Below are 11,067 nucleotides of genomic sequence, written 5' to 3'. Positions count from 1 at the left end.
AGCTGTTTCCTGAGTCCAGTATAAGAAGTGGGAACCAGGTTACCTGGGGCCGAGGCAAGCGGTAAGGCCTGGATGATTTTTACTCCCGCTGCTCACCTACATGTCCCCGCTGGCCACCCAAAACTGGTGGGAAGCTGCGCCTAGTTGGCGGGTAGATGGGGAATGCCAGGTAGCCGGAAGCCACTGGTAGGGACCGAATGAATGGTTGTTGGCATGTGGGTAAGTTGCGGGGTTTCAGGATCTCGCCTGCTCAGAAGAACAGATTAAAATTGAAGAATGTGGGAAGTGAGGGGGATGCCCATGGGTAAATCTCCTATCTGATTTTTAACAGTCTGTCTGCTGGGTTTTGCCAAGCTGGCAGGGTTAACATTACCGTTTTAGCATCCTATTTAACCCGAGTTTCAAATGAAGCAATGCATGGTACAATGGGGTTCTGACTCACCATAGTGATTTGAATGTGCAGATTCCAAGTGGAATGAAGATAGCAATGTTGCTGTACAGATGCACCTGATCCCTGCAGTTTGCTCACTTCAAAGAGCGTGATTGTGCTGCTTTGTGGTGAAGCAATAGCAGCAAGTTGAATTTACATAGCATCTTTAACACAGAGCAAAAGTCCCAAAGCACGTCACAGAGATGCAACGATAAGATGGACGCTGATATAAAGAAGGACAGTGTAGGATGGGGTGACTAATATTTGGTCAAAGAGTTGAGTTTTAGGGAGAGTCTTAAAAGAAGAGGCAGTTCAAGAAATTAAGGGATGTAGGGAAAGAATTGCCTGAGTTTGGGCCTAGGCGGCTGAAGGCACATCTGCCAATAGTGGGCGAGGGAAGAGGGAGATGAACAGCCAGAGCCAGAGCAATAGCGAGTTCACAGGGCACAGTGAGCATGTAGATGTTTAGGGCTAAAGAAGGTTATAGAGAAATGGAGATGAGGTCTGAGAGAGAGGTAGAAGTAATTTTTTTTATTGAGAAGAAGGTGATGACTCACTATTGAAAAAGAGGGAAGCAATACCCGAGGAGAGACAACCATTTACAATATTAACAAGCGTGGAATCAGGAAACAAAGTTGGGTGGTCAGCAATTTAGTGAGAATGGGTTTAAGGAAGCAGATTGTGAATCTCAAGGACAAGAGAAGCTTGAGGGGGCATGGGGGAAAATAGGGGATAAATGAGGGAAAAACAAAGAGTTCAGGGCCAGTGCAGGGGGGAATGTGAGGGGAGGTTTGGATTGGTAGGAAGAGGAAAGGGGGCAAAGCAGCTGAATGGGTGGTTTCAACCATAGTGACAAAGCAGTCCATGAACTCTTCACACTTACTGTTGGTGGTGAGAGTGAATGGAGCAGGGAAGAGAGGTTTAAGGAAATGATTGGTAGTAAAGAAAACAAGCTGAGTGTTATCTTTGCTGTCCAGGATGATTTTGGAGGAGTGAACAGTTTGGCAAAGCGGTGAGAAAGGCCTGATAGTGCTTTATGGTCCTTCCAGAGACTCTAATCTATGCTCGTTTGAGCGAGTGAAGATGGTGGCCATACCATGTAGTATTCAGTATTTAATATGCATACAGGCTGGATTAATCTAATTGGCAAGGGTAGCCTCGAGGGAGAGTTCATTGAATGTATTAGAGATTGTTTTTTGGAGCAATATGTTGTGGAACCAACCAGGGAGCAGGCTATTCTAGATTTGGTATTATGTAATGAGGTGGGATTAATTAATGATCTCATAGTTAAGGATCCTCTAGGGAAGAGTGATCATAGCATGCTAGAATTTCAAATTCAGTTTGAGGGCAAGAAAGTGGAGTCCCACACTAGCGTTCTGGAGTTAAACAAAGGTAATTACATAGGCATGAGGACAGATTTGGCCCTCGTGGACTGGGTAGGAAGACTAAAAGGTAGGACAGTTGATGAGCAGTGGCAGATGCTTAAGGAGATATTCAATTCCTCCCACCTAAAATATATTCCAGAGAGGAAGAAAGATTGTAAGAGGGGGAAAAGCATCCATGGCTAAGTAAGGAAGTTAAGGATAACATAAAGACAAAAACTAAGGCACACCATATTGCAAAAGCCAGTGGCAGGCTGGAAGATTGGGAAACTTTTAAAGATCAACAAAGGGTTACTAAAAAAGTAATAAAAAGAGTAAAGGTAAATTATGAAAGAAAACTAGCACAAAATATAAAAACGGATAGCAAAAGCTTCTATAAGTATATAAAAGGGAAGAGAGTAGTTAAAGTGAATGTTGGTCCCTTGGAGGATGTGACTGGGGAGTTAGTAGTAGTGAACACAGAAATGGCGGAGACACTAAATCAGTAATTTACCTCAGTTTTCACGGTGGAGGACACTAGTACCATCCCAATAGTAACAGGTAATGCAGAGGTTATAGAAAGGGAGGAACTTAGAACAATCATCATCACTAGGGAAAAAGTACTGAGCAAACTATTGGGATTGAAGGCAGACAAGTCCCCAGGGCCTGATGGCCTACATCCTAGGGTCTTAAAGAAAGTGACAGTGGAGAGAGTGGAACCATTGGTTATAATATTCCAAAATTCCCTGGATACGGGAAAGGTTCCATTGGATTGGAAAAATGCTAATATAATGCCCTTATTCAAAAAGGGAGGGAGGCAGAAAGTAGGAAACTATAGACCAGTTAGTTTAACATCTGTTGTTGGGAAATTGTTAGAATCCATTATTAAGGAAGTAATAACAGGACATTTAGAAAGTCAAAACACAATCCATCAGAGTCAGCATGGTTTTATGACAGGTAAATCGTGTTTGACCAATTTGCTAGAGTTCTTTGAAGATGTAACAAGTAAAGTGGATACGGGGATCCTGTAGATGTAGTATATCTGGACTCCCAGAAGGCATTTGATAAGGTGCCGCACAAAAGGCTAATACACAAGGTAAGATTACATGGGGTTAGGGGCAATATATTAGCTTGGATAGAGGATTGGCTAACCAACAGAAAACAGAGAGTCGGGATAAATGGGTCTTTTTCTGGTTGGCAAGATGTAACTAGTGGGGTGCCACAGGGTTCGGTCCTTGGGCCCCAACTATTTACAATCTATATTCATGACTTGGATGCAGGGATAGAAGGTACTATAGCCAAATTTTCAGATGACACTAAAATAGGTGGGATAGTAAGTTGCAATAAAGAAATAAGAAGTTTACAAATGGATATGGATAGGTTAGGTGAATGCGCCAAAATTTGGCAGATGGAGTTTAACGTGGATAAGTGTGAGGTTATCCATTTTGGTCAGAAGAATAGAAAGACAAATTATCTAAATGGAGAGAAACTTCTGAGTGCTTCGGTACAGAGGGATCTGGGTGTCCTCGTGCGTGAATCACAGAAAACTAGTATGCAGGTACAGCAGATATTAAGGAAGGCAAATGGAATTTTGGCATTTATTGCTAAAGGAATAGAGTATGAAGGTAAAGAAGTGTTGCTGCAACTGTACAAGGCATTAGTGAAACCGCACCTGGAGTATTGTGTACAGTTTTGGTCCCCTTACTTGAGGAGGGATGTAGTTGCATTGGAGGCAGTTCAGAAGAGGTTCACTAGATTGATTCCAAAGATGAGGGGTTTGTCTTATGAAGAGAGTTTGAGCAGTTTAGGCCTTTACTCTCAGGAGTTTAGAAGAATGAGAGGAGATCGAATTAAGGTATACAAGATGATTAAGGGGATTGACAAAGTAGACTTAGAGAGGATGTTTCCTCTGGTGGGGCAATCTAGAACAAGAGATCATAGTTTTAGGATAAGGGGTAGCAGATTTAAAACAGAATTGAGGAGAAATTACTTCTCTCAAAGGGTCGTGAGTCTGTGGGATGCCTGGACATTGAGTAAATTTAAGGAGGAGATAGATAGATTTTTAATTAGTAATGGGTTGAAGGGTTATGGAGAATGGGGCAGGAAAGTGCAGTTGAGGCCGAGATGAGATCAGCCATGATCATATTGAATGGCAGAGCAGGCTTGAGGGGCTTAATTGCCTACTCCTGCTCCTAGTTCTTAAGTTCTTATTCTGGCAAATAGAAGACCAAAGTCTTGGCAGTTGGGAGTTTCAAGGTGCAGTTGTAGTGATAACACAGAAAGTAGTAAGGTTGGAAGCCGGTAGGCAGATATAGGTGGTGAGAGATAAAAGGCAGCAGTCGGAGACGGCCTTGACTGTGACTGAGACCATTGCAGTAAAGAAGCCACTTGAGAGAGGGTAACTGTGAATATGGGTAGGAATTTCGACAGGGAGGGAGCAGTTTAGGGAAACAGGAGGGTAGCGAAATCAGAGGAGAGTGAATCAGGGGAGTTCAAATTGAAATTACCTGAGGATGAGGAACTGCTCAGTGCAGAGGCTGAGGGAGGAGTGGAGGTATGATACCCCAGAGAGAAGCTTGGAATTTGAGTGGGCAGTACAGAATAAAAATTTTAAAGGAGAGGAAAGCTGGGTGGAACAAGGTGAGAGACTTGAAGGAGGAAAAGGTGCTAGAGGAATAGATGAGTAGATCACTGTGTGATTTGGTGATGGGTCACATTGCCACTGTGGAAGTTTGGGCAGGATATGTGATGGAAAATGTGTGGAGGCTTTAGAAAGGGGAAAGGTGCTGCTACCTGTGAGCCAAGTTTCAATCAGAGCCCTGGGTCAGAATTTCCTCAGGTGGGCCACAATCCCTAAGGCAGGGTCAATTCTGAGTCGAGAATCCAGAAATGGCTGTGGTGGGATGTCAGACATGATCCTCCTAGAGGTAGACAATTAAGAAGTCTCCCCTGGGAGCCCTGTAAAATTAGGGGCGATGGCTGGGTTCCAGCGTCAGAAGGTGCATTCAGTGGCCTGTGGATAAGGCTGGCAGCCCCCTTTTCAGTGTGGGTGCTGCTGGGGGACAAGCATCAAGAGTGGCAGTGGCACAATGGAAGCACCTTTGGTAGGAGGGGAACAGCTGCCATTGCATCAGGTATAGCATTAGCAGAGTCATCAGTCTCCATGAACTGACTGCAATAGCATGCATTGGAGGCAGTTCAGAGAAGGTTCACTAGGTTGATTCTTGGGATGAAGGTGTTGTCTTATGAGGAACGTTTGAGCAGGTTGGACCTATACCCATTGGAGTTTAGAAGAATGAGAGGTGATTTTATTGAAACATATAAGATGCTGAGGGGGCATGACAGGGTAGATGCTGAGAAGATGTTTCCCCTCATGGGGAAATCTATAACTAGGGGGAAGAGTTTCAAAATAAGGGGTCTCCCATTTAAGCTGGCGATGAGGAGGAATTTCTTCTCTCAGAGGGTCGTTAATCTTTGGAATTCTCTTCCCAGAGAGCAGCGGAGACTGGGTCACTGAGTATATTCAAGGCTGAGTTGGACAGATTTTTGATTGACAAGGGAGTCAAGGGTCAAGGATTATGGGGGGGTGGGGGGTGTGCTGGCAGGAAAGTGGAGTTAAGGCCACGATCAAATCATCCATGATCTTATTGACCTGCGGAGCAGTCTCAAGGGACCAAAATAGCCTACTCCTGCTCCTATTTCTTATGTTCTTCTGTTTGGGGATACATAAACATTGAGAATTACAGGCAGAAAATGAATAAAAGGCCTCAAATGTTTTCCAACTCGGACCTCCTAATGTGAAGCCACCTCCCATACACTGCCAGGCTCCTGGCAGAGGAGGGGGCCCTTGTGATGCTGGTAAACTTGTCCCCCTCTATAAAAGTGACCGCCTCGCATGGGTGGGCTGCAATTCCACCCACATCCCGGACGTGGGAACATGTTTTCATGGCATCACCACCACCTCCCCAAACTCCCCTCACCTCCAAGCCCACGTCCAAAGGGCAAGGAAAATTCCAGCCATGATGTCAATGCAATTGTTCATAATCAGATCATGATGGCAAACACCTAGCTCTTAAAGTGAACAGACATTCTGGAGGGAAATACAGAGAGGGAAGATGATTGGCAGAGTAAGTGGGATGATGAAAAGGTTTGCTCCCAATAGGCATGCTGGGTTGGAAGGTCAGTGAGGGAGGAGAATGGCACAGTTGGGATTGCTACTCATAAGGAGGCAATGATGACTGCCTTGATGATCAACCATCACCATGGAACATCAAGAGTAGTTTTGGAGAAGGAGCAGATGCAGGAAGAGTTTGAGGGACAGTGTATCAGTGAGTGCATTGCCTGAGGTTGTCCAGTAGAAATAAAGATCTGGAGAGGAGTGAAGAGTTCACTTTAGGCCAACAGAGTTTGATCCAGAGATTCAGTGGAGATGTGTAGTGGCTTTGGGTGTTGGCAGTGTGCACCAGTGGATGCAGTCTACCAACAGAAGAGTGTGAAAGGTAAATCCATGGGATCATTCACATTAGTCGGCACAGTGGCGCAGTGGTTAGCACCGCAACCTCACAGCTCCAGCAACCCGGGTTCAATTCTGGGTACTGCCTGTGTGGAGTTTGCAAGTTCTCCCTGTGTCTGCGTGGGTTTCCTCCGGGTGCTCCGGTTTCCTCCCACATGCCAAAGACTTGCAGGTTGATAGGTTAATTGGCCATTATAAATTGTCACTAGTATAGGTAGGTGGTAGGGAAGTATAGGGACAGGTGGGGATGTGGTAGGAATATGGAATTAGTGTAGGATTAGTATAAATGGGTGGTTGATGGTCGGCACAGACTCGGTGGGCCGAAGGGCCTGTTTCAGTGCTGTATCACTAAAGTAAACTAAACTAGTCCTAGGAACAGCTCCAGGGAGGTGAAGAGCACACAACATCAGGAGCAGCACTAGGTCTTTGAGAAGCCAAATCAATTCAGTCCATCAAAAGCTGACAGAGAAGTTCTGAAGGATGAGTGGAATCAGCAGAAACAGCTAGCTTTGTGAAAAACTCCCACAGAGGAGCAGCAAACATAGGACCAAGGCATCTAGAGTGGAGGTGTTCAAGAGGAGAATACAATCTCAGTAGAAAACAGGGATGACAGTGAATTATCGATGGCTAGACGATAAATATGTCCAGGGTGCAGGTAGGTGGTTAATTGCTCTCATCTTTCGACATCAGTACAGATCAATGTGGCAAACTATTTCACAAATAGAACAGAATGAAAGAATCATTTGATTTAATAGGGCTGAATTTCTGAATGAGTGTTTCAATTGGAGAGCTTCTGCTGTCTCTGCATATCAGGAAATTATGGGTATGCTGCCCAGGAACAAACCCAAGCCCAGACACAGGCAAACCTACCTGAATAATAATTGCCATGCTAAATTCTCAATATATGTTTCCAGTTATGAAGTACATAAAATCTGCAGCATAATCCCTAAATGAGCATAAGTATCTGGAAACAAGCCCCCTTGAGCCTTATAAATAAGATCTGAGCCTGCGAAGAGCAGTTGAACCTAACAAGGAAAAAGCAGTATAAGAAATACGAGAGTCCAAGAAGTCTAAAGATGCCCAATGTGCAGAGTGAATGGGTGAGATATCTAGTCCTATAGTCTGTGGATGAAGTAGCAGAATATCAAGAGTCAATTTTTGGTTTGTGCAAATATTCCTCCACAATGGATGAGTATCTTGCTGGGCAGAAATTGCAAACACAATTCATGTAGTTTCAAAGGTCAAATAAGATTAAGAAAACTGTCAACTACATCTCGGCAATGGGAAGAGGACCATGAAGGGCAAAATTATCATCAATAAGCACCTCTAGATAGCATTCAGGCAAATGAGAAATGTGACTAAATGCGTAGATTGTTGCATTTCAATATCCAGATTGTGAAATAGTCAGTGCTCTTTTGCAATGCAACGTTATTTGTCAAATGCAGATCTTCAATACTTGGTCACATCACTGACAGTCCTGCATCACACTCCAGCAATAAGCAGTTATTGTTTATAAATTCACTAAAAATTAGATATCTTTAGAATTTAAATTAAATCCTTTATGGTCACGAATCTCTGTACAGATAATGCCAAACCCTCTGCAAATTTACTTATGATTGCTTGAATAGGTTTGCTCTGTTAACAACCAAAAAATAACTCACTAACAGTGAGTTTGTGCATTGACATTCAATATTAGTTTGATACAGTGCCACTCAACAGGCTTGTGAGCAAAGTTATAGCTCATGGAATTAACGGGGCAGTAGCAACATGGATACAGAATTGGCTGAGTGACAGAAAACAAAGAGTAGTGGTTAATGGATGTTTTTCAGGCTGGAGGAAAGTTTGCAGTGGAGTTTCCCAGGGATCAGTGTTGGGACCCTTGCTTTTCCTGATGTATATTAATGACCTAGGCTTTGGAGTATGGGGCACAATTTCAAAGTTTGCAGTTGGAAGCATTGTGAACTGCGAGGAAGATAGTGTAGAACTTCAAAAGAACATAGACAAGTTGGTGGAATGGGCAGACAGATGGCAGATGAAGTTCAATGTGGAAAAATGTGAAGTGATTCATTTTGGTAGGAAGAACATGAAGAGACAATATAAAATAAAGGGTACAATTCTAAAGGGCGTTCAGGAGCAGAGGGACCTGGGTGTATATGTGCATAAGTCATTGAAGGTGGCAGGACAGGTTGAGAGAGCAGTTAACAAAGCATACAGTATCCTGGGCTTTATTAATAGGGGCATAGAGCACAACAGCAATGAGGTCATGTTGAACTTGTTCAAGACACTAGTTTGGCCTCCGCTGGAGTATTGTGTCCAGTTCTGGGTGCCGCACTTTAGGAAAGATGTGAAGACATTAGAGAGGGTGCAGAAAAGATTCACGAGAATGGTTCCAGGGATTAGGAACTTCAGATATGAAGATAGATTGGAGAATTTGGGACTTTTTCCATTGAGAAGAGAAGGCTGAGAGGAGATTTGATAGAGGTTTAGTTTAGTTTAGTTTGGAGATACAGCACTGAGACAGGCCCTTCAGCCCACCGAGTCTGTGCTGACCATCAAACACCCATTTATACTAATCCTACACTAATTTCATATTCCTACCACATCCCCATCTGTCCCTATATATCCCTACCACCTAACTATACTAGGGGCAATTTATAATGGCCAATTTACCTATCAACCTGCAAGTCTTTTGGCATGTGGGAGGAAACCGGAGCACCCGGAGGAAACCCACGCAGACACAGGGAGAACTTGCAAACTCCACACAGGCAGTACCCAGAATTGAACCCGGGTCGCTGGAGCTGTGAGGCTGCGGTGCTAACCACTGCGCCACTGTGCCGCCCTCATCCAAATCATGAGGGGTCTGGACAGAGTGGATAGAGAGAAACTGTTCCCACGGGTGAAAGGATCGAGAACGAGAGGGCACAGATTTAAAGTATTTGATAAGAGAAGCAAAAGCAACATAAGGACTAACTTTTCCACACAGACAGTGGCTAAGGTCTGGAATGCACTGCCTGAGAGTGTGGTGGAGGCAGGTTCAATTGAAGCATTCAAAAAGGAATTAGACTGTTATATGAAAAGGAAGAATGTGCAGGGTTATGGGGAGAAGGCAGGGTAGTGGCACTAGGTGAATGGCTCATTAGGAGAGCTGCTGCAGACACGATGGGCCAAATGGCCTCCTTCTGCACTGTAACAATTCTGTGATTAGGAGCTCATGCAAAAAATTAGCCACCTTCATTTCAACACACAAAATGACTACACTTTCATCTACACTTAACGTTTGCACTAACTTTAACAAAGGCCGGAATTTTACATTGAGAGGGAAGCCCCAGTCACTGGCTGAAAAGTTGGGGGCGAGCCCACCTCCACCGGTCTAGGGGAACTAGACTGGGATTTTCTGCTCCCCAGGTCCTTAATTGGTCTTGGTGGGACTTCCACCTCCTTGAGGCAGGAAGTCTGGCCTCATGGAACTGCCGGCCAATCAGCTGGCTGGCAGTTCTTAGTCCTAGCAGCGCGACCGGGAGCGATGGCCACTGCTGGGACTACGGCCCTGGAACTCAGGTAATTTTTTAGGGCCTTGCTGGGGACAATCAGCTGGGCCTTGGTGAGGCAAGGGGTGTCATTTTGGGGGTGTTGTGTATTGGGGGCAGTTGGGACTTTGGGAGCGACCCTCTATGGGGCACAGGCTGCCCGATCAGGAGGACCCCCCCACCAGCCTGCTGGAAAGCTGCCAGGTTCTTGGGGCCTTTGCCATCCAGCTGCCAAGGGTAAAATACCCGCGGTGCTGGGAGGAGGCCCTTAAGGGGCAATTAATTGGCCACTTAAGGGCCTTGATTGGCCTGGGGTGGGCGGGCCGTTACTCACTGCCCCGTGTAAATTGGCAACGAGGGCAGGATGGGATCGGGAACAGCCCCACCCCCCGCCACCCACTCAACTTTACACCCGCCCCTGCCATCAGCCCGCTCGTTGTGGGGGGGGGGGCATAAAATTCCTGCCACAAAGAGGATTTTCATCACCTGCATGCATTTGGTTAACAGCCCCTCAGATCTTTAGAAAAGTAGCAATGGCATAAAACTATTGATAAGTTTTCACTTGTTGTATGCGGCCTCTTTGTTCCCTGTACATTCCAGATTGCTTGCGTGGTTGTGTACTTGCACACCTTAGAGAGAACATTGACTGGCAATAAAAATTGCATGTCTGGCATATTTATTACATTGAGATCAATGGGCTCAGCATCACACTGATGGTCAGAATTACTATTAATATATGGCATAAAATGGAAAATGGAAATTTTCATAATTAATGCCAGATCTGAGGTGACAAATCGCATCACTGCTGGTAGTAAACTCTTAAGGGACTATGCAACCCTCTCTTTGGTAATTTTAACAATAACGTTGATTTATTTATTTAGAGATACAGCACTGAAACAGGCCCTTTGGCCCACCGAGTCTGTGCTGTAATGTAGGCAGAAAACATTAACTGGTTGTTTGGTCATATTTAGTGCTGCTCTGAGGATTTTTACTCCTCCAAAACTGGCTTAATGAAAATCCAACTATAGCTTGTTAGGATCCTTAATAATAAATTGATGCAACATTCTGTAGCTATACAGTCAAACATTATTTTATTGTCAGCCTTGGAATCACTACGTGTAATGAAGTGGAAGGTTGTGAAGTGTCACAAGACAAGTGAGCACTGATGAATATATCAGTGAAGCAGGAGGAGGGAGAAAGGGCAGACTAGGAGTGCAGAGAGCATAGGCAGTGCAG

Source organism: Heterodontus francisci, chromosome 38 (genome assembly GCF_036365525.1).
Source record: "Heterodontus francisci isolate sHetFra1 chromosome 38, sHetFra1.hap1, whole genome shotgun sequence".
Lineage (NCBI taxonomy): Eukaryota > Metazoa > Chordata > Chondrichthyes > Heterodontiformes > Heterodontidae > Heterodontus > Heterodontus francisci.
The sequence above is the reverse complement of the archived record's forward strand: the minus strand, read 5'-3'. Positions refer to the sequence as shown.